The 25,885-nt window shown below is 48.0% G+C and overlaps 1 long non-coding RNA gene across 3 annotated transcripts; it reads right to left on the reverse strand.

Moving 5' to 3' along the window:
* Positions 1-10,057: 10,057 nt before the first annotated feature.
* On the reverse strand, positions 10,058-20,050 carry LOC123930264. 3 transcript variants are annotated; one of them, XR_006816027.1, is made up of 5 exons: positions 19,342-20,050; positions 18,762-19,177; positions 13,450-18,531; positions 10,491-10,551; positions 10,058-10,410 (listed from the first exon to the last, which is right to left on the reverse strand). It is a non-coding gene; the product is annotated as an uncharacterized LOC123930264 (long non-coding RNA). The 3 variants fall into 3 exon arrangements; XR_006816025.1 differs by having other exon boundaries at positions 18,699-19,177; XR_006816026.1 differs by lacking the exons at positions 10,058-10,410; positions 10,491-10,551 and adding an exon at positions 11,741-12,481 and having other exon boundaries at positions 12,711-18,531; positions 18,699-19,177.
* Between the last annotated feature and the right edge of the window lie 5,835 nt (positions 20,051-25,885).

The raw sequence follows: 25,885 nt of genomic DNA on the forward strand, positions 1-25,885 counted from the left end.
TTGAACTATACACTCTAGAAGGGGCACACTTATGGTCTGTGAATTACACCTCAATTCTTAAAAGTGCAAACCCAGAGAATTAATTTTCCCAAGCTATTGCTATTATTAGGATGTCCCTCCCTTTCCAAAAGAGGTAGTTCCTCCCATTCTCCTCCCTAATAAAGTTCATTCGTTCATTCGTTCCAAAATCAATGTGATTTTTCGGGCACGGTTTCCCTGCTCATCAACACAAGCGGCCTTTTCTAACCAGACCTGAAATGTTCCTTTTCTCCAGCTCGAGGAGGAATTTTTTTTTTTCATCATTATGTCTTTTTACCATTATGTATTTTCTCTTGAGGGGAGTTCTGATGATAATCCCCTGATGCCTGTATTTGACAAATGAGACGCTCTCTGCTGCCCTCCGTCAGAATCCAGATCAAGTTGTCCCCCCACCGCCCAAGGGAATGCTTCTCTGCCCCCCCCCACCCCGCCCTGCTCCTTCTTCATGGAGTTTGTGCCTCGCGGTTTCCACTCACGAGTTTGGGTTTGCAGCTACTTGCTACATATCTGACATCCCCTCCACATCAATGAGTTTCACCGGGGATAAGGGCAGCCAGTGGCTTGATAGTAGCAGTTTCTGGGTTTGGGTTTGGGTTTGGTTTTTTGGCAGGTCCATCTGATTTGCGGCATTGCCCATTGCTGTGGAATAAATACTCCTACTAATGTGATATCAGTGACCACAGAGATACTGGATGGGACTTCTCTGTTAGTTCATGGTGCAGCACCAAATATTGCAAAGGATTAGCAAAACCTGAACTGGGACATAGTTACATAAAAAGCAATTAGTGCAGCCACTATAGGAACGTAGAGATGGACGGAAGTTAAGATGGGCACAGTGATGTTTCAGTAAGGCTTGACTTTAAACTGAACAATGTTTTCTCTTCCTCAACCTTCCTTAAAGCCCCTTGCTCCCCTTCACTTGTTTTTTGGTAGAATCCTTTATTCCAGGAACATCCTGCCAACCTCAATGTATACTTAGTAACGAGACTCCCATGACCGGTGCCCCCACTGGTGATGAGACCACCTTGAAGATGTGACCAACCCGGCTGGCAGCATGGACCAGATTCCAATCCAAACTGCCCAGATCCTGTATATTCCAATAATACCCCCCCCCACGGAGTCTTTTAACCCTGGTGGGTCTGCAGTTTGGAAGGCATTAGCCTGCTCCATTCTCTTTTGCCTGGCAAAAGCAATAAAACTGTCGTTCCCCTTTATCCCCAAAACTCTGTCTTTATGTTATATTTCAGCTCCAGAACACAGAGGTCAGTTTTCGACAATATTAGGACTCAGTGGGAAAACTTCCTAGCAAGTAGAACTGTCCTATGAACTAAATAGGTTATCTCTTGGCCCAGGAAACCGGGTGTCGTTGGAGTGTTCATGGTCTAAGATGCTGAAGATGAGATCTACACCACACTCAGCAGTTAAACTATATAACCAAGTCCGTCTCTTCCAACTCTAAGAATTTTTGAGTCTCAGATGGGCATGACTCCAAGGCCATATGGCAGAGAAATGGATGGTGTTAGGACTCACCCAGTGTACAGTCAGAGATTTAGGGAATCACCTGTGAGAAAGTTTTCCTGGCTGGCCTGATCTACCTCCTCTGTCCCCCTAATGAAGCCTTCCTCCCTTAGGCTCCCTGTCCACTTTGCATTATCTGTGTGAATTTTGCATATGGGTATTGGGTTTGCAGGGCGGTATCTGATATCCTGAGGGCAGATTTGACCTCTCCAAAGGCAATAGCCATTTCTCCTACCAATCTCCAAGGGAAGAGACGAGTTCTAAATCAGGGAAAGGAAACAATAATTCACCAAGTCCGCCTTAGGAACCACTCTGTTGCTGGAACTCAACTGCCCATTACATGACAACAAGTCCCTGACCAAGAGAAAATGGAATCTGTAATCTGCAGGAATCAGACCCTGTTTTGTAAGAAAATTTTTCTGACATCATGTGATTTTTCTCTACTTCCCTTTTATCATCTAACATTTATTACATTTTCATTAGCTGTTCCCCTTTTGCCGCTCTGTGTTGGAGAATACTCAGTTTTGTCCAACTAAGCCTTTACTGAGCACCGTTTCTGGGGTGGGTACTCCTTAAGCACTGAGTAAGATAAGGTCCTGCCTTCAGGATATTTCCAGTGGGAAAGAAAGCTATAAAATATAATTCTGGCACCATGCAGTGGATGATATTGCAATACACGGGAGGCAGAAGGAAAAGTTAAAAAAAAAAAGGAAGGGTGGTAAGAGCTTGCTTGAGGGCAGACAGTGCTAACAGCGGTAACTAACAAACATCACCTGCACCTGCTTCATTCATCAGTCTCCACCACAACCTTATGAAGCAGACCGCTAGCCTTCATGAGAAAATGAAATAACAAGCTGAAATCCATGATCCTCCAAAGCTGCAGAACCAGAGCCGGGAACCTGGCAGTCAGGTTCTGACTTTGCACCTTACCATCTACCTGGCCATGCTGGGATATCCTGATTGGCCAAACCTGGGTTATGTGCCCACCCCGGAAGTAGACTGAGGTTCAGGTGGTTTCACACAGAAAAATCATGGTGTTAGAATCAGAAAACAACAACAACAACAATAACAAAAAAAGTCTGGTTCTTCGGCAACCAAAATCAACAGCTGTCCACTGCAGAATCATTTCAGGACAACAGCTTGGATTATCTGCTTGGGATGAATTTTCCACAGATAGGATCTCAATGATCAGAACCTAAAACACATTCAATGGCTCTTGATAGCGAATGGCTCAATCCGTTAGGCTTCTGCCTTCCCCGGGGGTCCTGATCAGGGGTCCTAGGATCAAGCCCTGCCTTGGGCTCCGGGCTCAGCGGGGAGTCTGTTTCTTCCTTTCCCCCTGCTTCCATAGTCATGCTCATGCTCTCTCTCTCTCTCTCTCTCTCTCAGTTAAATAAATAAAATCATTTAAAAAATGAATAAACCCAGACAATTCTAATTTTACTAGATTCTGTATTTTACTTGCATAGTCTTCCCTTTCTCCTTTTAGAGCAGAAAATCCAAATAAGAGGGTTATATATAAGTTGGTTAACAAGAACCTCTTAATCAAGAGATGGGCCAGTTCGGGCCCTGGAAGTGAGGGGAAAGACAAGTGTGCCCACTCATCCCTGCAGTGTTAGCAGAGGAAAGGACTGGGTCTGCCAGAAGAAAGGAGCAGCAGGTCCAGCCCCTGCCTGGGGTTCAAGTTCAAAAGGTACTTCCTATGTAAAACCTTTTTTTTTTTTTTAATTTATTTAGTTAGGGTCCCTTCACCCCGTACTGTTTTAAAGTTAGACCTCATGCCAGTAAAAAATCTATGTGCACCTCTGCTAATAAAAAAAACTGTTAGAGGGGCGCCTAGCTGGCTCAGTCAGTAGAACATGCCACTCTTGATCTCTGGGTTGTGAGTTCAAGCCCCACCCTGGGCATGGAGCTTACCTTTAAAACTATAACTACCTAGCTAAATAAATAAAACTAAAAATATAACTAACTAAGATAGAGATAGATTAGATAGATAGATAGATAGATGATTAATAGGTAGATAGCAAGCACTGTTTTGTTGGTTTTTTTTTTTTTTTTTTTTAAGCTAGAAAACTGTTGAGACATTCCAGGGTGCCCCATTGTGAAAAATCTCCATTTTTCTAAATCATGAAGATGGCAATTCCCATCTGTCTTCCAGTAACGCTGCCAGATGCACACATGAAAAAGGCCAGTAGGGTGTCCCGAAGACACAGATCGCTGCTCTACCCGGCGGGCCGGCGCCCCCTTTCTTCCCCGCCATACAGCTGCCGGCGCCCAGACCATAGAGGTCAGGATACCTCCAAAGTCCTAGAGAGGAAACGCGACTCTCGGAAGGCGGACTTCCGCTGAGGGCCTCTTCCGGCTCCGCCCCAGCCCTGCTGTGGGACGGGTTGGAGGCGGGGTCTGAGGGTTTCCTCCTAAGTTCCTGCCTCAGGCTCCGCATTGTGGAAAGCGGGAGGGTTGGGCGCAGGTCCCAGGAGCCGGGTCCGGGGTCCCCGGAGGACGTCAGCTCCGAGGGATCAAGACGCCGCAGGGTGGGAGGGCGGGGAGAAGGGCTTCCCGGAGAGGCCACCCTGAAGCCCTGGCGTCGGACCCTTTGTCCCCGAAGTGATGCCTCGCGTTCGGCCTCTCGGATACCCAGAACCGTGGACTTGTTTACGCTTTCCCTGACTTCTCGAGGCCGTCTGGCTTGTAGAAAATAATGGCGACACCCTAACTGGAAAAAACAAAACAAAACCAAAAAATCGCCGTTTAAGGTCCGTTCCCGCGTACCAGAGAGAACGACCTCCTTGTCCATTTAAGACCGTTCAGTAACTAAAACAGAAAGAAGTGCCTTAGTATTTCATTGTGGCCAGGAAAGGGGAGTCGGGTGGAATCATGGTGAACTGTGGCCCAGGAAGAACGGGGGTCGGGGGGAGGCAGAGGAGCCCCAGAGGGCAGTTTGGAAGGAGGTGGGGATACCCTCGCTGTGGGAGAGGAGGGTGCAGGCTTGGAATAAAGAAAGATCTCTTCACCCAGGGGAAATGGGACACTCGCTGTTGCAGCTTGCGGGATGCAGGCCTGGTTCTTTCTCTTCTTCCAACAGGTCGACTGTCTAAACACTGGAACTCGGTTGTCCTCGATTTTATTTTATTTTTTATTGTATTTATTTATTTGACAGAAAGAGATCACAAGTAGGCAGAGAGACGGGGAAGCAGACTCCCCGCTGAGCAGAGAGCTGGATGTGGGGCCCCGGACCCTGAGATCATGACCTGAGCTGAAGGCAGAGGCTTTAACCCACTGAGCCACCCAGGCGTCCCCGTCCTCGATTTTAAAGTGAAGATTAAGGGGCGCCTGGGTGGCTCAGTGGGTTAAGCCGCTGCCTTCAGCTCAGGTCATGATCTCAGGGTCCTGGGATCGAGTCCCACATCGGGCTCTCTGCTCAGTGGAGAGCCTGCTTCCCTTCCTCTCTCTCTGCCTGCCTCTCTTGTGATTTCTCTCTGTCAAATAAATAAATCTTTAAAGTGAAGATTAAAAAGTAATAATTATAAAAAACTCAGTGAAGATGATGTCTGCCATCTCTCCTGGTGTGCGTGATTGTACAGTGGCCTGGGTTCTTTGGTGAAACGTATTTTACTAGATCGTGGAATACGTCACATAATGGGTTCACCATAATGGACAAAGTTTGGGATTTGAACTGTGGTCTCTTGGCACGGTTAATAAGAAAACAGAATTGTTCTGAGAAGCCCTGCAGTAATGGAACTTGTCTAACTTTGTTTAGCGTGGTGTTTCTCAAGCATCTGACCACAGAAACTTTTGAGTAACACCCTATTAATATCTCTCCAGTGCGGTTTTTCCCAGAACAAATTTTGGGAAATACTGACAGAGAAACCATTCACCTGGGCGCTGACCAGCTCAGAAGGCACTCTCACTTCTCAAAAGCCATTTCAGAAGGACTTTTTTGAAAATCATCTGAATTCCAGTAAAGACAGTTGCCTGAGAAAATGGTCTGTAAATAACAAAGTACTACAACCCATGTAACATTTAGAACAGGAAGTAAACCCTCCTTGCCTCTCCTCCTACATGTCATGGACAGTAGATAGTATCTCAATATTATTGAGCAAATACTATCAATATATAATGAAAAACAATGGAAATAATAATCTGGGGAGAAAAAAACATGAATTGCTCCCAGCGGAAATTCTACACTTAAGTCTTCTTGATGACAAACCAAGGAAATCTATTCATGGACTCCTAGAAGGACCTACTTTAAATAGAATGTCCTAGAAGGACCTACTTTAAATAGAATGTAGCTAAAAACCATGTAACTGAGTTGTACCTATGACATTCAGTGACATTCACTGCAAACTTGCCCTAACATAGAATGAAATGCAATACAAGTATTGTCTTGAACTTTGCTCAGGATTGCTTAGTTACTGAAGTAACAACAGAAGCTCTTAATGAGGTAGTTTCACGTTTGGCACAAACCTCTGACAGGGAGAGCTTTGAAGTAACTTCTTAGTATGTTACTAAATGTGCGGTTTGGAGCAAAACTGGCCTAAAGATGAGGGTGAGAATAGGTTGGACTGTCCTTGTTCCATTGTGTAGTGCCAGAAACCTAGTTTTATTACTTTGCACAGAGGCAAGAAAGCTCCAGAGGCTATACACTAATACTAAACAAACTCAAAGGGATTGATGTATAAACCTAGAGTGTGAGTTAATTCCTTTCTAGTGAAAAGTACAATCTTCAGTCATCTGGATAATTTTATTTGTGAACAGTGTGTTCCTTCTTGAAGGAACGTCTACATGGGAGACCCGATTGTTACAGTACCGTTTGTTGTATTGAAGACAAATCAACAAGGAGAATGATATCCAAGTTTAATAGCATCTGGTATCTTCACTCTACAGATACACCTGTCAGCTTGGCTGGATATTTATGTTCATGACTAAACGGCACTTTCTCCTGTGGTGCTAGAGGCAAGATAAAAACTTGCTTTTTGAACATCCCTTTCAGAAATCCTCTCCCCATATTCCTTCTCAAGCTAGAGTACAATGCAATTCACTTGGTATAAGCTTTTCTGTTTACAGCCTCTATCCAGCTGTGCCTCCCTGAAGTGGCTCCCAGCTCACCAAGTTTGGATTTGGGGTCTGTGTAGATAGTCTCTTTGTCCTTTCCATTGATGATTGGTTTCATTTTATATATTTGATCTCTTTCTGAAATCGAAGTATCTGTTGGCCCTGTTGTTGGTTCAAGACCTTGGGAGCTTCCTGGGTGAAATCTGGAACTGTTCGCCATACACAGGGCACAAGGAGAGACCAAAGAAAAAGGCCAACCCCAGATTAGTAGGTAGTGGGTCTAATATACAAGGCTTATCTTGAGTGACTATAAGACGAGTAAATCTCATCCACCCCCCCAGAATCTTAAAAGTTTATTTAGGAGCCTTAATGGGGTTCAGTCCTGTGTACTGTCCAGATGAACCCAACACACATTGCTCTCTCAAAGCTACATCCTTGAAAATGACTCTCACCATGGGAACAGCAGGCAGAATGTACACTCCAAGGATGGGAAGGGTGAGGAGCCTCCAATTGCCCAGGTCCAGCCTAAAGGTCAACTGGTGACTGACGTCCACTTGATGACTTCCCCCAACACCCATTTAACCCAACCAAGAACCAAAACCCATATTCATGTATTTAAGAACCTCCATTCCTCTATGATACTGTACTTGATGTTAAGACTAACTGTACATAATTTTCTAATCAAATAGGACCCTTCAGTTCCATTGGGTACATAGTCAAATTTGTCCCTTATTGAGCTATTAGAGCTATAGTTATCTAGATAGCTCTTAGGTATTTTCTCCACTTCTAATTATAAATTCCAGTAGTAACTGGCTTTGTGTATATTTTATATATGCTCCCAACAGCAGCTGTCATTTATCTACATTGGTCATAATTTAGTATACTTGCAGAGGGGCCCAAAGGAGGAATTTCCAGGAATTTGAAGAGCTAGCTCTTGGGGTTTGAGCTCAACAGCACCTACCCGTGACAAATTAATAATTAAAGGGCTGAAGAACTTAAGGTCCCCATGCTCCACCTATGCAAGAGGGTGGTGGAAAAAGAAAACTACTGGGGGCAGAAATGCAGCCGGGAAAACAGCACCAGGCCAGACAAGAGATCTTACATCAGCACTTTGGAAAATTCTCATACCGAGTGATGTCAAAAATCCATGAGATTTTGAGCAGCTCCAAGAGCTGTGTCATGAACTGAGTCCAGACATTCACACGGAAGAGCAGGTACCAGAGCTGCTCACACCACAGTAGTTCCTGTTATTCTGCAAAAGGATGCCAGACTGCAGTGGGAACGGCCCCTGCCAAGTGCAGAAGGAACTGCCATTGTTCTAGAGGCTCTTGGAGAGATTCAGGATAACGGGTAAGATGCAGGAGGTTTGAGCATGTGGAGAGTTGGGGAAGGGGGGCACAGAGGGCTGGGACCACCAAGCCAGATGCGTAGTCCCAACAGTGGTAGACGGGATCCTAAGATCCTGCCAGGCTGGACCGAAAATCTTGGTCTCTCCAATCCGACTCCCTCAGAGCTTGCCCTACAGCTTACTGTCCTTGGAAATGAGTGAAGATTTGGCCTGTTGCAAATCCGGCACACTGCTCCTAAACCCTTGGCATCTCAGCAGTGTTGAGTGTCTTTTGGATGCTAAAGAGATGGTTGGTGGCTGGAGGCCCTCAGAGCTGGTCCCCAGAAAGACCAAGGCTTGACTAGAAGGTTGGACGTTTCAGACCCATCTCCTGACTTCTAGAATGAGGAGAGGGACTGAAGTCCATCACTAATGTATAGTAATTTAATCAATCATGCCTATATAATGAAACCTCCAAAAAAAACAAAACAAAACCAAAAATGATGGGCTCAGGGAGTTTCAAGTCTGGTGGACACATCTAGGTTCTGGGGAGGTGGCTCACCCTGAGAGAGCTTGGAAGTTCCAAACACCCCACCACCCTCCAAACACCACCACCCCACCACCCACCGCCAACCTCCATTTGCTTGTTCCTAAACTGTATCCATTATTATCAACTGCTAATAGTAAGTAAAATGATTTGTGAGTTCTAGGAGTTGGTCTAATGAGTTATCCAATCAGGTGCTTGGCGATGCTATGGATTGATAGCCAGTCATCGGAAGTACTGGTGACCTGGGACTTGGACTGGCATCTCACATGGGGACAGTCTTATAGGACTGAGATCATAAACCTGTGGAGTCTGATGCCAAACCCAGGTAGTGTCAGAACTGAACTGAACTGTTAGACACCCAGTTGGTGTTGAAAAACTGATTGGTGTCAGGAAAGAAAACAAAAAACAAAAAGCCCCGTTCTTGAAAACAGAAGCAAAATCTTCAATAAAATATTAGTAAATAAAATCAAGCATCCAGGGGTGCCTGCATGGCTCAGTCGGTTGAGCATCTGACTTCAACTCAGGTCGTGATCTCAGGGTCCTGGGGTGGAGCCGCATGTCTGCTCCCTGCTCAGTGGGGAGCCTGCTTCTCCCTCTGCCCCTCCCCCCACCTCGTGCATGCGTGCAAGTGTGCGCGTGCTCTCTCGCTCTCGCTCTCTCAAATAAAATCTTTAGAAATAGATAGATAAAATCTTTTTTAAAAATCAAGCATCCAACTAGGGTTGCAGGGATGATTCAATATTCTAAAAATCAAGGTAATTCATCACAGTAGAAAAAATTTCATTAAACTTCAGAGACGCCTTGTTTTGTTGTGCTGCATTTTATTCACATCACAGATCCTGTGTTTTTCACAAATTGAAGGTTGGTGGCAACCCTGAGTCAAGCAAATCTTTTGGCTCTGTTTTCCTAGCAGCATTTGGTCACTTCATGTCTCTGGGTCACATTCTGTAATTCCCACAAAATTTTAGACTTTCTTTTTAAGATTTTGTTTATTTATTTATTTGAAAGAGAGCACAGAGGGAGAAGGAGAGGGAGAAGCCAGACTCCCCCCACTGAGCAGGGAGCCTGACGCGGGGTTCAACCCCAGGACCCTGGGATCACGACCCAAGCTGAAGGCAGCCGCTTAATCGACTGAACCACCCAGTCCCCCCTCAAACTTTTACATTATTATTCTATTTGTTACAGTGATCTGTGATCAGTGATTACCACTCACTGGAAACTCAGATGAGAGTTAGCATGTTTTAGCCATAAAGTCTTTTTAAAATAAAGTATTTTTTTTAAGATTTTATTTATTTATTTAACAGATAGAGATCACAAGTAGGCAGAGAGAGAGGTGGAAGCGGACTCCCCGCTGAGCAGAGAGCCCGATGCGGGGCTCAATCCCAGGACCCTGAGATCATGACCTGAGCCGAAGGCAGAGGCTTAACCCACTGAGCCACCCAGGCGCCCCAAAATAAAGTATTTTTAATTAAGAGACGTACACTGTGTCTGCAGACATAACGCTCTTGCTCATTTACTAGACCACAGTATAGGGTGAACATAACTTTTACAGACACCAGGAAACCAAAAAATTCACTTGACTCATTTTATTGCCATGTTTGCTTTATTGCAGTGGTCAGGAACCAACCTCAAAATATCTCCAAGGTAGGCATGTCTCTGGATATACACATAGAATGATGACTTTGGGGAAAGTGATTTCCAAAAAGTGACACTGAATTCATCTTGTCTTCCTCCCTCCCCTGAGTTTCGTCCCTCCAGTTTGGATTAATGTGTAGGGGGCTGTAGTCTCTGCTGGCCCTTGCCTGTGCCATCGACTATACCACTTGTCATGTTACAAGGACCCTTGATTCTGTAATCACGGCCCCCCGTGGCTTTACACGTTGCTCCCCATCTCTGGCTCTGCGTCTTTTACAGATTCTTCAGTCTGCAAGACAAAACAGATGGAGGCTGACAAGCAGGTACTACTGAGTGCCTTATCGCTGTAGTAAGTACTCTGGTACATACCAGACGGACGGAGAGGAACCGAGGTCCTCACCAAAGGTCCCAGTGCGGATAAACGGCAGGGCTGAAATGTGAGATGTGAACCCAGTCAGTCCCGTTCCAATATTCATCCTCTTAATCATTCCATGTCCCTAACTCTACAGGCATGTAAACCAGCCAGGATGCTAAGCACTGTCACACAGACATAAGGTACCCATACCATCAAAGCACAAAGGAAAGTGATTAGTTCTGAATGGGTGTGGGTTGATTCTGGAAAGCTTTTTTTTTTTTTTTAAAGATTTTATTTATTTATTTGACAGAGATAGACATAGCAAGAGAGGAAAACAAGCAGGGGGGATGTGGGAGAGGGAGAAGCAGGCTTCCCACCGAGCAGGGAGCCCGACTCAGGTCTTGATCCCAGGACCCTGGGACCATGACCCAAGCCGAAGGCAGACGCTCAACTGACTGAGCCACCCAGGTGCCCTGGAAGACTTTTAAAGAAAGAGGTAGCAGGGCTCCTGGGTGGCTCAGCTGGCTAAGTGTCTGCCTTCGGCTCAGGTCATGATCCTGGGGTTTTGGGATCAAGTCTCAGGTTGGGCTCCCTGCTCAGCTCACCGTGGAGTCTGCGTCTCCCTCTGCCCCTCCTCCCACCTCTCCCGTGACTTGGGCTTGCTCTCTCTCTCTCAAATAATAAAATCTAAAAAAAAAAAAAAAAAAAGTAGTATTTAAATCGGGACTTAGAAGGTGAAGATTTGGGCAGAAGATAAGGCTGTGTTAGGACAGACTGGATCGCACTGTGGAATCAAAAACTTAACACAACAAAGGTCAATTTCTCTTATGCAAATGTGAATTCCAGTGGGCCATGGTCCGGGGCATTCTGTCAGGGTTCTGACTCTGAGATCCAGGCCACTGCCAACGCTGGTCCTGCCTTCCAGCACCTGCTTTCCTAATCTTGATGCAGGGAAAGAGACAACACTGTGAGGTGTACACACCTACATTTCACTGCCTTCAGCCCAGGATCCATACACATCCCGTCTGCTTATGGTCCCCTGATTCTTTTTTTTTTTTTTTTTAAGATTTTATTTATTTATTTGACGGAGAGAGAGATCACAAGCAGGCAGAGAGGCAGGCAGAGAGAGAGGAGGAAGCAGGCTCCCTGTGGAGCAGAGAGCCCGATGCGGGGCTCGATCCCAGGACCCTGAGATCATGACCCGAGCCGAAGGCAGCGGCTCAATCCACTGAGCCACCCAGGCGCCCCTGGTCCCCTGATTCTAACAGGAGAGCACAGGGTGAGAACGCCTTGCCTTGCCACAGGGAAAGGGGGCATCCCAGACCGGGGGAGCAAACGTGTGCAAAGGCCTGAGACATAGAAAGGCATGGTGTGCATGGGGGAGATGCAGAGGGGTATAGGACCCAGAAGACTGTGAATGTCATTTCATACGTGTATCGGTCCCTGCCCTAGAGCAAATGACCACCAACGGGGATGGACAGGGTGTCTTAAACAACAGAAACTCATTTTCTCCTGGGTGTGGAGGCTGGGAAGTCTGAGATCAGGGTGTCAGCAAAGTGGGTTTCTTCTAGGCCTCTCTCCTTGGCTGGCAGGTGGCCATCCCTCTGCCTAGTGTCCCGTGTGTCTCTCTGTGTGTCTTAATCTCCTCTTATAGGAACACCAGTCACACTGGATAAGACTCTACCCCAATGGCCTCATTTGAACTTAATCACCTCTTTGAAGGTTCTGTCTGTCAGGAACTCAATGTTTGTGACCTTCCCCCTCCCCATTTGGACGGCGAAGCTCTCAACCCCCAGTTAGACTGTATTTAGAGACGGGGCCTTCCCGGAAGTCATTAAGGTTAAATGAGGTCAGAAAGATGGGGCCATGCTCAGATAGGATTAGTGCTTGTAAGAAGAGACCTGAGGGCCCCCTCTCCCCGTCTCTTTCTCTGGAGTCTCCTCCAGACCCAGCCAAGGGGTCGCTGCCTACAAGCCAAGGGGAGAGTTGTCAGAATAAAACCCACCTTGGGGCGCCTGGGTGGCTCAGTGGATTAAGCCGCTGCCTTCGGCTCAGGTCATGATCTCAGGGTCCTGGGATCGAGCCCCGCATCGGGTTCTCGCTCCGCGGGGAGCCTGCTTCCTCCTCTCTCTCTGCCTGCCTCTCTGCCTACTTGTGATCTCTCTCTGTCAAATAAATAAATAAATAAATAAATAAATAAATAAAATCTTTAAAAAAAAAAGAATAAAACCCACCTTGCCAGCACCTTGCTCTCCGGCCTCCAGGACAGGGAGACAGGACATTTCTGCTGTGGAAGCTCCCCCAGTCGGTGGGATTTTATTTTGGCATCCAGAGCAGACTAAGACGTCCAAATACAGTTACATTCTGAGGTCCTGGTGGTGAGAACTTGAACACGGGACTCTGGGGTGGGGGATGGGGGACTCGATTCAGCTCGAAGCCCCAGGCCACTGGGAGCTCTCAGGAAGGAGCATCATCGTTTGCCTCAGTTGGTAGACGGTAACGAGAAAGGGGGCGTGCAGTGGTGGGGGCCCCAAGAACTGTTGCTAGCTGCAGTCTGGGCCGGAGCAGCAAGGACAAGACGGAGTGCAGGCCGGAAGCACCTGCCCAAGGTGTGGACCCCAAGGTGTGGACCCTTGTCCTTGGACACCGGGGACAACTCGGTGAGGGAAAGACACAGGATTCCAGGCTTTCCAGCCTCCCTGCCAGGCAAATGAAAGCATCTGGGTCCAAGCTAGGAAACCCAAAAGCAGCAGCCTGTTTGGGAAAAGCAAGACTTTGGTGGGTGCTGGTCTGCCGGAACAGACGCCCAGAAGCGTCCAGGAGATGACTGGACCTCCAGCCTCAGTCTCCAGCTCCAGGGAGGGAAGGGAGAGGGCATCCCAGGGTGCACGCACAGCCCAAGCAGAGGGAGGGACGCAGGAAGTATCCAGGTTGGTGCAGATAACCACAGTGAGACCAAAGGACTTTCCTCACCGTCCCCATAGCCGCCGGGTCTGGCCTGCCGCATCTTCACCTGGAGGACCCTGCCAACCATGGCTCCCTCTTGATTGAACTGTTTCAATCCTGCAGGAGGTCGTTGTTGTTGTTGTAACATGTGTACTCATTTGAGAGAGCAAGAGAGCCTGAGCAACAGCAGAAGGAGAAGTAGACTCCCCCCCCACCCCGCCCCCGAGCAGGGAGCCCAACACAGGGCTGCATCCCAGGACCCCAGGATCATGACCTGAGCCGAAGGCACACGCTTCCCCAACTGAGCCACCCAGGCGCCCCCCTGCCGCAGGGACTTTCCTACTATTCATCCCAACTCTGTGCCACACTGTACGAGCCCTGAGTTCACAAAGCCCTCTCAGTGTGTGAATGTACCCGCGGTCCCAGTGGGACCACTGGTCTTCCCTGCATCAGAGAAGCGTTCAGGGTCAGCTGTGTGACTCTGCGCCCATCACTGAACCTCTCTGAATCTCTACATTTTTATCCACTGAGGGAAAATGTAATTCCTGTCCCATCTACTTAAAAGGGTAGCTGCGAAGAGCAAGTGAAAACATTGACTATGAAACAGATACTCTCTAAGGCAACACAGAAACAGTGACAGCTGGGGTGGGGGGAGGTTGCCAGGGACAGAAGTTATTGTCACAGTCTGCCCTTCAGGGACCAGTCAGTAAAGCTACAGAAGAAAAACATAGCTGGACAACCTAATCCAGAGAGAGAAATGTAATTGAATTCTTCTTATGGATCCAATTCCACAATTGCTAAAAAGATATGACATAATCTTTGTCTTCCGGGAGCTGGGGTAGCAGGACAGCCAGAGGTCGACACAAAGCACAGAAGAAAGTGTGCCCCATGTGGACCTCAAAGGGAGTCAAGATGATCAGGATGGTCAGCGAATGCTTCCTGGAGGAAATGGACTTGGAAGGAAGCCCGTGATGTGGCCAGGTAGAGAGGAAGGAGGTACACACCAACCCGGCAATGTTGGAAAGAAGAGTTGGGCAGGGGAGCCCTGAACTGGAGAAGTTCTTCCCGCCACCCCCTACTCAGAAGTCAACGTGGGGGGCAGGGGCTGGGATTCCTCTTTCTTTCTACTGCTAAACCAGTATTTGCTGCTGAACCACCATCCTTAGAAAGGGGCTGGAATCAGGTGCATTGTCCACTGAAACCATTCCAGACACAGTGCCCACCATGCAGCCAACCCGTGGGGGCCCAGGTGGCACCCAGGGCTCCTCATGCAAAGCTGACTGCACACATCATCTGCAGGGACACTTTCTGGGCTCACAGTTGGCTCTGGAACCGTGACAGCATCTTGACCACTGGGCCAGTCAGAGCCCGCAGCAGCAAGGAGCAGAGGGGCTGGGAGGAGGCTGCATGTCCTGGACATCGGGGGCTGGGGGAGCCACCGGCTGTGGGGGCCCCTCCTTGTGGCAGCAGCCAGAGGTGCCTTCTTCCCCAACACACACACACACACACACACACACACACACACACACACACACACCCTGTCAAGCTAGAGTTGGTTTCTAATGACACGGCTGAATACTTCCCCCTTTACTCATAACTTTTCAGGTTATAAATAACTTTTACCAAAAATCCTGCATTTCACTGGATGGAATGGCCATCTTCTTGGTAGGGGGTCAGGGTGGAGGGTGGGGGTGGGGGATCCTAAGAAGCAGATGGAGGAGCTTTTACTCACGGGGCCGCTTAGAAATGGAAACTTCTCTTATAAAAAATATCCAGCAGGTTCCTTTCTTTCCCTTTGTGTTTAAAAAAAAAATCTGTCTATGAAAAATCTGAAACTAACCTCCAAAGATCAGTAAGAACTATTTTGAAACACCCAGGAAAAAGGAGGCAGATTCCTTGCCAGCAAGGAGGTCCCACTGTGTACGAAGGGAGGTTTCGCAGGGGAGGGGGAAGTGTGTGTGTCCCACGTACATCTTTCAGGAGTTGCTATGGTCTGAATATTTGTGTGACCCCAATAGTCATAAGTGGAAACTGTTAAAATCCAAAACAAATGAAGAACAGCCTTGAAAATTCCCTAAGCAGGAAAAAAACCCAAAAAAACAAAAAACAAAAAAACAAAAAGCCAGTGTCATTGCACAAAAATTGACTCAGCTTATTTTGCAAGGCTAACTTGGCCTGGGTCATTTCTTGCTTATACCTCTGAAAATTATAAGCAAATGGAACTGTTGCCCCGGTTGATGTCAGGTAAGCACTGCCGACTTCCTTATCATTTAGGAAAATTCTAATATTAAAACCAATCCCTATAAAGAATAAACTGTCACTGCCTTCACGCTTTCTAAGTTGTTTTTGAACAATATGTCCCTGAGCCTCATTCCATGCTTTGGTCTGAGTTCAGCTCCTGTTTTGCAAACTGTCTTTGGGGGAGGGACGGGGGGAGCACCATCAACTTTTACTAATTACCACCACAGTGATTCATTAGTTTATTTCTGTAAAGTCTTCATCAATGAGATTAGCACCCTGAGAATCAAAGAGACCCCAGCAAGCTCTCTGGCCCATTCCACCATGTGAGGACACAGCACAAAGTATAGGGCTGGGAAGAGGGTTCTCACCAGACCCGACCACGCTGGCGTCTCAGACTTCCAACCTCCTGAACTGGGAGAAATAAATTTCTGTTGTTTATAAGCTACCCAGGCTCTGGTATTCTGTTCGAGCGGCGTGAGCTGTCTAAGACAAGAATCTTTCCATTTGGGTCCAGAATAATTTTCCTCTGACCTTTTCCAATGTAAATTCACTTAAGTAGTTCCCTAAAAAAAGGGTCATCATAAACCTAACATGTAAAACATAGGACTGACTCCCAAAGTCTCAGAGAGGTGATCTTGGCCATCTATCTCCTTGTCCACCAATAAAAGAAAGTGCACACGCACGCGTACACACACACACACACACACACACACTGCTGTCCAGACCACAGCCTCCTGGCTCCCTAGAATCCTGACTTCTCCACAACTAACTCCTAAGGCCACAAACAAATGCTCCAAGAAAGCTGTCGTCCTTGGCTTCTCTGACCCCACAACGAGCCTAGCGTTGCCCTTCGCAGAGTCCCGCTGGCTGAGGCAGGACATCAGGCACTGCTGGGAATCCAGACAGTCACTACAAGCCCGCTGGAAGCAAGAGGGTCCATACCCCATGCACCCACGCTCACGGTTTCCCCTCACGTGAAGTGGCTGTCACTCTCCATAAGGTGTCAGAGAGCAGAATGTTCCTATAAACCAGAGAAGGCTTCCTGGTGACCAACCTAATCGTACCCTTTGTTGTGCAAAGAGTTAACAGGGTCCCAACCGCCCTACTCTCTTCTCCAGCAGGGCTCCTGTCCTGTCCAGTCCCCTGCCGCCAAGCACTGTCTGTAGGCCCGAGTTCCACATGCCTTGCTAGCTGTGTCCAGCCTCAAAAAGTCCTCACTTCTGTTACATTCTCAACAACCACTGAGAACCTTTCCCAAGTATTCCAGAACCTCCCTCTGGAAAGAGAAGTGCCGGTTGGCCAACACCATCTGACTCCAGTCAACAACAGACACACAACAGATCCCCAGCTAAGCGCGTGTCCTCCTGCTTCTGTGTCCTGCCCTCCTCTGACAGCCCGTCTGCCTCAAGAACACCCTCGCACCCTTCGAAAGCCTGCTAAACCACCACAGAACCTTCCGGAATCCTTTCACGCTACTGCACCCAGGATACAGGGCATGTGCCTGCATAGGCACTTCCTCTACCTCCAAGGGTCTGTCGTGGCACCTGTGATGAGCCACGGGATTGGCGTACGTGGCTGTCTCCCCCTACTAGACTAGAAGCCACTTGTAGGCAGGGATCAGGTCTCGAATGTCTCTGCCATGCCAGTATCTAACGATGTCTGAAACGCAGGAGATCCTCCGTATGTGTGTGTGTGTGTGCGCGCGCTACGTGGAGGCATATACATATATATATGCTTAACAAGCAATTCTAGGTGGTTTTTTTATTCACTTATTTGACAGAGAGAGAGAGAGAGAGGAAGCACACAAGCAAGGGGAGAGGCAGGCAGAAAGAAAGGGAGAAGCAGGCCCCCTGCTGAGCAGGGAGCCCAAAGTGGGGCTCGATCCCGGGACCCCGGGATCATGACCCAAGCCAACTGAGCCACCCGGATGCCCCTCCCCAAGCACTTCTAAATCCATCCAAGCCTTCTTAAGATCCCTACTCCTTGCAGTCCTTGCCCAGGCCCAAAGCCTCCCTAAGTTGAACAGAAAAACACTTTAGAGGTCTGGAGGAACATTTTGTCCACCTCACGCCTAGCTGGCCAGAGCTGCCAGGACACAGGAGATAGGCTGGCATCAGAACAGAGCCCTGTGGGCGTCAGGGGCCACACCAGGCTGCCTAACCACGCTCTTCTGCCCACTGTGTGTCATTGACTCACTGCCCCCAGGCAAAGTTCCTGGACTGTAGACTTGCTACCTCTTTCTTTCTGCCACATCTTTCTTTCTTTTTTTTTTTTTTTTTTTTTGAGAGAGAGAGAGAGAGAGAGGTGGAGAGGGGCAGAGGGAGGAGAATCTTAAGCAGGCTCCGCACCCAGCACAGAGCCCGACGCAGGACTCGATCTCATGACCCTGAGATCATGACCTGGGCTGAAACCAAGAGTTAGCAGCTTAACTAACTAAGCCACCCAGCAACCCTCTTTCTGCCACATCTTAAACAAGCCCAGCAGCCCTCCCTGGTAGGGTGCCAGTCACCACGTCCTGCAACAGAAATACAAAGTGGGCAGCAGCGGGGGCTGGTGGACCTGTCTACCCGAGAGGAGCATTGGGCCTGAGATGGGGACATGGCAGCCCAGGGAGAGAGAAGCAACCTCTGACCAGGAACCTTTCTCCCAGTCCTTGATAAGCCTGTCACTTTCTAGGCAGCTAGAGTTGTGGTGAACACAGGAGGACTTGGGTGAACTCTGTAAGCTCCGGGAAAAGAAGACATCCCATCTTTCCTCTCCTTCACATTAGGCTGGTCTTTTGACCTTGATTTTGAGCTTGAATCTGACCACATCACTCATCTGCTCCAAATTCCTCAGTGGCTTCTTCTGGGGGAAATCAGGCCACCTCTGAAAGGCACAGGAGATGGGTATGATTCGTTGTGGCCTCCCTGCCCAGCCTCACACTCCCCTGATATAATAAATTCAGCAATAGCAAGCAACCTGCCTCCAACACCAGACTCGCTCCAGCCCCCGCTCTGGCACAGGCCCCCCCACCCCTGCGGCTCCCCTTCTACCCTTCTTGGGCAGAAGTCCCTTCAGTCTCAGCCTCAAGGCTCTCTCGACTTGGGGTGCCTCACACAGGATTGGAAACTCCGACCCACTGCAGGCAGCACAACTTCAAGTTTTTGCTGTCCTAGTGAGACCAGTTTCACCAAATTGCACCAGTTCTTCCAGTCCTGGTCCTCAACGACCTGTTCCCTTACCTGTAAAATTGGGGAAAATAATGGGACCTCATAGTGTTGGGGAGAGGGCTGATGTAGGGAAGCAGCAATGGGTAGCTGGGGAAGGGAGCCAGGGGAAGGAAGGAGGGCAACACATTGAGCATTCACGTGCAGGCCAGCCTGTGGATCACCGGAGCTGGCGGGAACCGCTGGGAGAAAGGGCGTAGAACACCCTCGGAACAGTCCGGCCTGAGCTCATGGGAAGCTCTTCACCCTCCGACTTTCCGCCCAAGCGCTGCTGATTCTTCAAGACCAGCCAGCCGCTTGCAAACCTGAACAGATAATGTTATTACAACACACGCCAGTCACTGAAGACCACAGGGATGGCCTCCACTCCCCGCCACACGCCCCGCGCCTCGCCAGCATCTCCGTGGACACTTCCCAGAGTTGGGACCCCGCGCACCTCCCAGGGCCCAGGGCACCGGACCCCGCTCACCTTCTGCAGAAATGCCATCCTCGGCCTGTACTGTTGGCCTTGGTGTCGGATCGTCATCCTGGACCCTGGATGAAGGCACCACCACAAGCCGAGCGGAACGCAGGAGAGGAAGCCCCCGGCCAAGGCGCCCGCATGCCCAGCACACGCCCTGGCGTCCCGGGGGAGGAGGGCGGCCCGGAGCGCGGGGCGGGGGCGGCTGCTGCCAGTGGCGCCCCCTTACTCTGCCTTGGCCCCCGCCCCGGGAAAGCCGCTGGAATCCGCACCAGCCAATCAGCGCGCCGCGCCGCGGGCTTATTAGCATGCCCTGCGCTGGCGCCCACCTGCCGCCAGGGGGCGGTGTCTGGTCCCGGCGGGACCCAGCGGTGCCTCGGGTGGTGACACCTGTGTGTTCCGGGCGCCTGGAGCAAGTGGGAGCCTCTGCCGCAGACAGAGAGAGCCTTGGAACGCATCCCTGAAACCTGGGGAAGTGAAGAACAGTATACCGTGGAGTCTGGATCCCTGGCTAGACTGCCACCTAGTCATTGCGTGGCCCTTAGCAAATTGCTTCATCTTTCTGAGCATCAGTTCCTTATCTAATCGGAGAAAAGCGACTGAGCGGTGAGAAGTGACACCTGTCTGTCAAGGGCTTTGAGGTCAGACGGAAGAGCCGAGTTAATTGGCAATGAAGTGTGATGCTCACCTGCCGGTCGGCTGGCTGCGAACCCTGGATTTCCCCCAGCTTTAGCATCTCAAGCAAGTTACGGAAATTTGGAGGGGGGGAGGGCTTCATTTTTTCCATCTGATCAGTGAGGCTAGGGCATCCTCCTCTTTGTGTTTCTTTTGTGGGGGGAGGAGCATTGGGTTTTAAGATTACTGCGCTGATGCATGTAAAAGCACTTAGAATAGTGACTGACAGGTGGTGAATATCAGGTAAACCATAGTTTCTCTCATGTCTCTTGGGACACTTTCTTCAAAATGACCGTGCCTAGTGGCTCCCTTGTATACATAGCCAGCGATATAGGTCATCTCAGTATAGTATGAGAACTCTTGTTGTAGAGAATGGAGGTAAGGGTATATACAGACTCTGGAGTCAGATCACTCGGGCTCTAGTCTCTACTCTGGCTGTGTGTCTCTGGGTAAAACACTTAACCCCTCTGTGTTTCAGTTTCTGTAAAATGGGGATGGTGTAAGACTGCCTGCCTCATAAAGATATTAAAGGGAGATGAAGGAGTAAACAAATAAATAGACATCACTTGGGAGGGGGGTCGGGAGAGGGTGGTGGGGTTATGGACATTGGGGAGGGTATGTGCTATGGTGAGTGCTGTGAAGTGTGTAAACCTGACCATTCACAGACCTGTACCGCTGGGGCTAAAAATTTTATATATATGTTTGTAAAAAAATATAAAAATTTTAAAAAAAGACATCGCTTGTTACTATTTTTTAATATTTTATTTATTTATTTGATAGAGAGAGATATCACAAGTAGGCAGAGAGGCAGGCAGAGAGAGAGGGAAGAAGCAGGCTCCCTGCTGAGCAGAGAGCCCAATGCAGGGCTCGATCCCAGGACCCCGAGATCACGACCTGAGCTGAAGGCAGAGGCTTTAACCCACTGAGTCACCCAGGCGCCCCCACTTGTTACTATTATTAATATTAACAACATTAAAGAGAGTGTAATAGTAAACACAAAACTTGAAATTAGGCTCACCTTGGCAGTTATTTCCTTCCCCTTGTCAGTTTCTTCATCTGTAGAGGGAGGGGCTAGAACTAACCAACCTCTGACAGGATGAGACCTCCCAGGTCCAAGACTCAGGATTCTCAGGGGTCAAGGACATGTCTGTGTTTCATTTCTAGAGCGGGGAAGCTGGAGAGTGGCCCATGAAGCTGCTGTCACAGAGGACAGGCAGGCATTTGCCATAAGAGCCACAATCAGAGACCATCTCTGCAGATAATCTCATTCCCATCCTGGTGGAAGAACCAAGTTCCTCCCACGCTATCCAGATATCTTAGCTCTGACTTAAAGTGCTGGAAAACGGTTTCAGAAACCAAATTCTGAAGTCCGGTTGACTCACAGGGAAGTGACTTGACAAAAAGCCATGAGCTATAGCTCCCAGCCCCAGTGTGGCCACTGCATTGGTACATGACAGATGGCCGGGAAAGCACTCATTTCATCCAGGTTTTCAAATTTATTGGAATGGGTTTTAGCGAAATAATTACAGAATCCTTTTAAATGTTTCTCCACTCTATTTTGTTGACTTGGGCTCCTTTTTTTTTCTTGATTAGGTTAGATCACGATTTATCTATGATTTATCTACTATAGTGAGATTGTGTGTGTGTGTGTGTGTTCACTTGAGAACTGGGTTTTATTTAAAAGTTAGAACTTTAAGATCATCCAGTTTATGGATATTTATGATGTTTACGTTAGTTAGCAGATCAGAACAGCAAACTAGAAGAATCTTTACATCTGTAGAATGACCCCCTGTGTTACCTGGCGTCTCTTCTCCTGAGATAGTTCCACTTGTGGTCTCAAAGTGACCATGTTTGGGTGATAAATTACATGATCACCCTAATTGTGTGTTAATTTACTCCTCTAACACTAATCCTCATTTCCTAGTTGTGGGAGACGTCATGGGGCATCAGAGAGAGAGAATAGGACCAGGTCCCAAGAACTGGATTCTGAGCACAAATCTATTCCTGACCCATCAGGCGACTGCAGGTAAGACCCATCACCTCTCAAAGCCTCAGTTCCTGGTCAAAGTCCTCATTGCTTCCCCAAGCCTGCTCTACAAAACGCTTCTCAGACGGTAATGCCCACACTGGTCCCCTGGGCATCTTGTTGAAATGCAGAATCTTATTCAGCGGGTCGGTGTGAGGCTGAGACCCAGCATTTCTAACAGGTTTCCTTCCAGTTGATGTCCTCCAAAAAGACTTGTTCCACAGACTCTAAATCAATATGACATTTCTTTTTAAAAGTGCAAGGAAGGGATTATAGTGAAACACGTTCAGAAATCCATATGCCGGGGCGCCTGGGTGGCTCAGTGGATTAAGCCTCTGCCTTCAGCTCAGGTCATGATCTCAGGGTCCTGGGATCCAGCCCTGCATCGGGCTCTCTGCTCAGCAGGAAGCCTGCTTCCCCCTCTCTCTCTGTCTGCCTCTCTGCCTCCTTGTGATCTGTCAAATAAATAAATAAAATCTTAAAAAAAAAAAGAAATCCATATGCCTAGTATATTTTAAAGGATTACTGGGGTACCTGGGTGGCAAAGTCAGTCAGGCAACAGACTCTTGGTTTTGGTTCCGGTGGTGATCTCAGGGTCTTGAGATCAAACCCCGTGTCAGGCTCCTAGCTCACCCCCCCTCAAATAAGTAAATAAATCTTTTTTTTTTTTTAAGATTTTATTCTTATCTGAAAGAGAATGAGTGAGAGAAGGTCAGACGGAGAAGCAGACTCCCCAAGGAGCTGGGAGCCTGATGTGGGACTCGATCCTGGAAGTCTGGGATCATGACCTGAGCCAAAGGCAGTCACTCAACCAACTGAACCACCCAGGCGCCCAAGTAAATAAATCTTAAAAAGAACAAAAAGTAAGAGGATTATTCAATGCAGGGCTTTTAACATACTTCCAAAGAGAATGACGTTAGCCACTCAGAAGCGGTTTTTTTTTTTCATAAAGACAGATTGTGAAATGATGTAACAGAGCCAGGAGGGCGACCAGTGTTCCCAGGCTTATACTCAGTCACTGTCCCAGATGAATAGAGGAAGGATCATCTGCCATACTTGCATCTCATTGCAGGGAAAATGGTTTCACCCACGGCTCCTTCCACATCCCCCCTGCCTCTCCCATTCACGCCTACCCAACTGGTATTTTGGACCATGTTACTTGACCCGTCATGGTTAAGTGATCTGAGACAGTACCCTACCCAGGCCACCAAGCTGCAGGCTGGCCAGCAAACTAGACCATGGCCGCATATAAAAGGATGACCTTGGGAACCAGATTAGCGCTCTTGGACACAGCCACATGAGCCAGCGAGCAGACTAGTAGACGTGGCCAGATCTGAAGAGACGCCCCCGGGAGGAATCAGGCCCACGAAGAGGTAAAGCTATACTTGAGCTGAAGTTACGAAGGAGACAAACTCAAAGCAGGCAGTGGGAGCCTGGGGTAGCTCTGAGAGCAGAAACAGCCCAGAGCAATGCAGAGAAAAAAACCCAGAGCTCCTAGAACTTGGAAGTGGAGGCCTTGGGTGGCTATTGTTGGGTCACAAAGAGCAAATGATATCATCCTTAGTTCTGGGCAGAGGTGACAGCTACGGATTAGGAGAGCGATGGAGACACGGTACGGTTGTGCTTCAGCCAGACATTTGTGGACCGGAGCGGGGGGACAAAGTGAACTTTGCTTCTTCTCCTCCAGGAAGCCCTGAGCAAATACACAGTCAAGTTGTAACAATAGAAGGACTTTATTGCCATCCTATCTTCCTTCTGGCCAACCTCGCCCTATACCCACCCTGGTCTGGACTCCGTATTTACTTTGTTTTCCTTGTCCCGATTTTAAATTTGTAATTAACCATTTTATATTATGCATCTTCTGTACGCCACACTGACTTAATTGTGAAAAGAGACGGGGTATAAATAAAGAGATCAAATAACTTAAGTGGATTCATGTCTGAATGACTGTGTCCCCTAGTCCCCCTTAATTATCAGTGTAGGCATGGAGGTCGAAAGTCTAGTTGCATGTAATAGGGTTTACCCAAAATGCATCCTATTAAAAATCAGAGTGACTGGGGGCACTTGGGTGGCTCAGTGGGTTAAAGCCTCTGCCTTCAGCTCAGGTCATGATCTCAGGGTCCTGGGATCGAGCCCCGAATTGGGCTCTCTGCTCAGCAGGGAGCCTGCTTCCTCCTCTCTCTGCCTACTTGTGATCTCTGTCTGTCAAATAAATAAATAAAATCTTTTTTAAAAAAAAAAGTCATCATAAGAACTAGCCATGTGAATTTCTTTTTGAAAAAATTATGATTTGACCCAAAAACTGTTGTCAATATATTGTCCATTCTGTTCACCTACTATGTACCCTAGGAGAGATTTTTTTCCAAGTGTAGTACCAACAAAAATTTAGTCTTCCCTAAAAAACAAACAAACAAACAAACACCCACAATGTTTCCTTTTCCCTGATCAGGAGAGATGTGTATCCTGTTTCCTTTCACATCCTGCCCAGCAGAACCCTCCCAGTCCGGCATTAGCCTCTCCGGGAGCAACAGGAATTAACGTTTCATTTTTTTCTCCACTCTGTTTTCCCATTTGAGTTCATGTACTATTGGTTTTATTGTTTGAGCTTTTTTTTCTTTTGGTAAGCCACAACAACTTTTTTGAAGTCACTTGGGGTATAAATAAATTATCTATGAAACGGTGAGTGGGAGGCAGCTTGGTGAACAGCACCAGGCGGGGGAGAAAGGAAAAAATGAGCTCTCTGAACATTCGTCAAGATAAGTAGCTCTATCGAAATCAAACCCACATTGTCTCCTTTTAGTGCATGATACCTGCTAGAGGGAGAACAGTGCGGTAAAATGTATTTGACTTTGATAAACATCTTGCCGTCCTTATAAGACCATTGATCAGAGTCCTTCTGTCCATCTGAATGGATCAGCCTAGCTTGAAAGTAGAAGGATGTCTCATCTGCAAGCCTGGATTTCCTCTCTCCTCCCAGCATCACCCAGGTGAGATGGGTGAGGAAGGGAGGCAGGGAGGAAGGAGGGATGTGGATGGAACTTAAGGGACTTCAGAATAACCTGACCTAAGTGAGACCTCCTAGTCATTCCCAGTCTGCCATCCTATAATTAGGAAAGTCTCCCTTCCATCCTTTCCATCTCAAGGAGTAGAGTTCCCACAGTGGGTCCAGGGAGAAAATTTCCTGGAAACACTTGCTCGAAATTGTCAAAGGCAAATATGACAATACTGTCTCGTTTCATCTTCTGAACCTCCTCCCCATTAAACGCCACAGTGTGCCTCCCTTAAACCAGAGTCAGGTTTAGCAGGGTTCTGCTAAATAACATCGATGTCTTCTTACCCCACTATCAATAAGCACACTCACTACCGAAAATTTAGAAGGAGAAAAAAGCAAATTTTTAAAAATGTAATACTATCTCATATGGGAAAAGAAGTGAGCATGTCTTGAGATGAAAAGGGACATACCAGGAGGCAGGAGACGTGGATTCTGGTCCCAAGGCTGTAAGAGTTAGCTGGGTTGGCCCTGGGGCAAATGACTTAAATTGATTTTTTTCATTCATAAAAGGAAAAGTTTGGGCCAGGCACACCCACCGTCCTAGCACTCCCAGGTCTCAGAACAAATCAGGCAGATGCTATGGCCTGGCTGTCTGGGTTTAGGCTCCCAGGCTTATCCTATATGAGTTGTTTGAACCAAGGCAAATTTCATAGCCTATCTGTGTTTCATTGCCACCAAATAAATGAAGACCACGGTAACAGCTCTCGGGTCCTGATGGTTCGGTGAACTCTGGCTTCTGTTGTTATCTTCAGCATGATCCAGTCTGCCTGTCCAGCCATAGCTAATGTCACACAAACCCT

This window comes from Meles meles, chromosome 18, assembly GCF_922984935.1.
Source record: "Meles meles chromosome 18, mMelMel3.1 paternal haplotype, whole genome shotgun sequence".
Classification (NCBI taxonomy): domain Eukaryota; kingdom Metazoa; phylum Chordata; class Mammalia; order Carnivora; family Mustelidae; genus Meles; species Meles meles.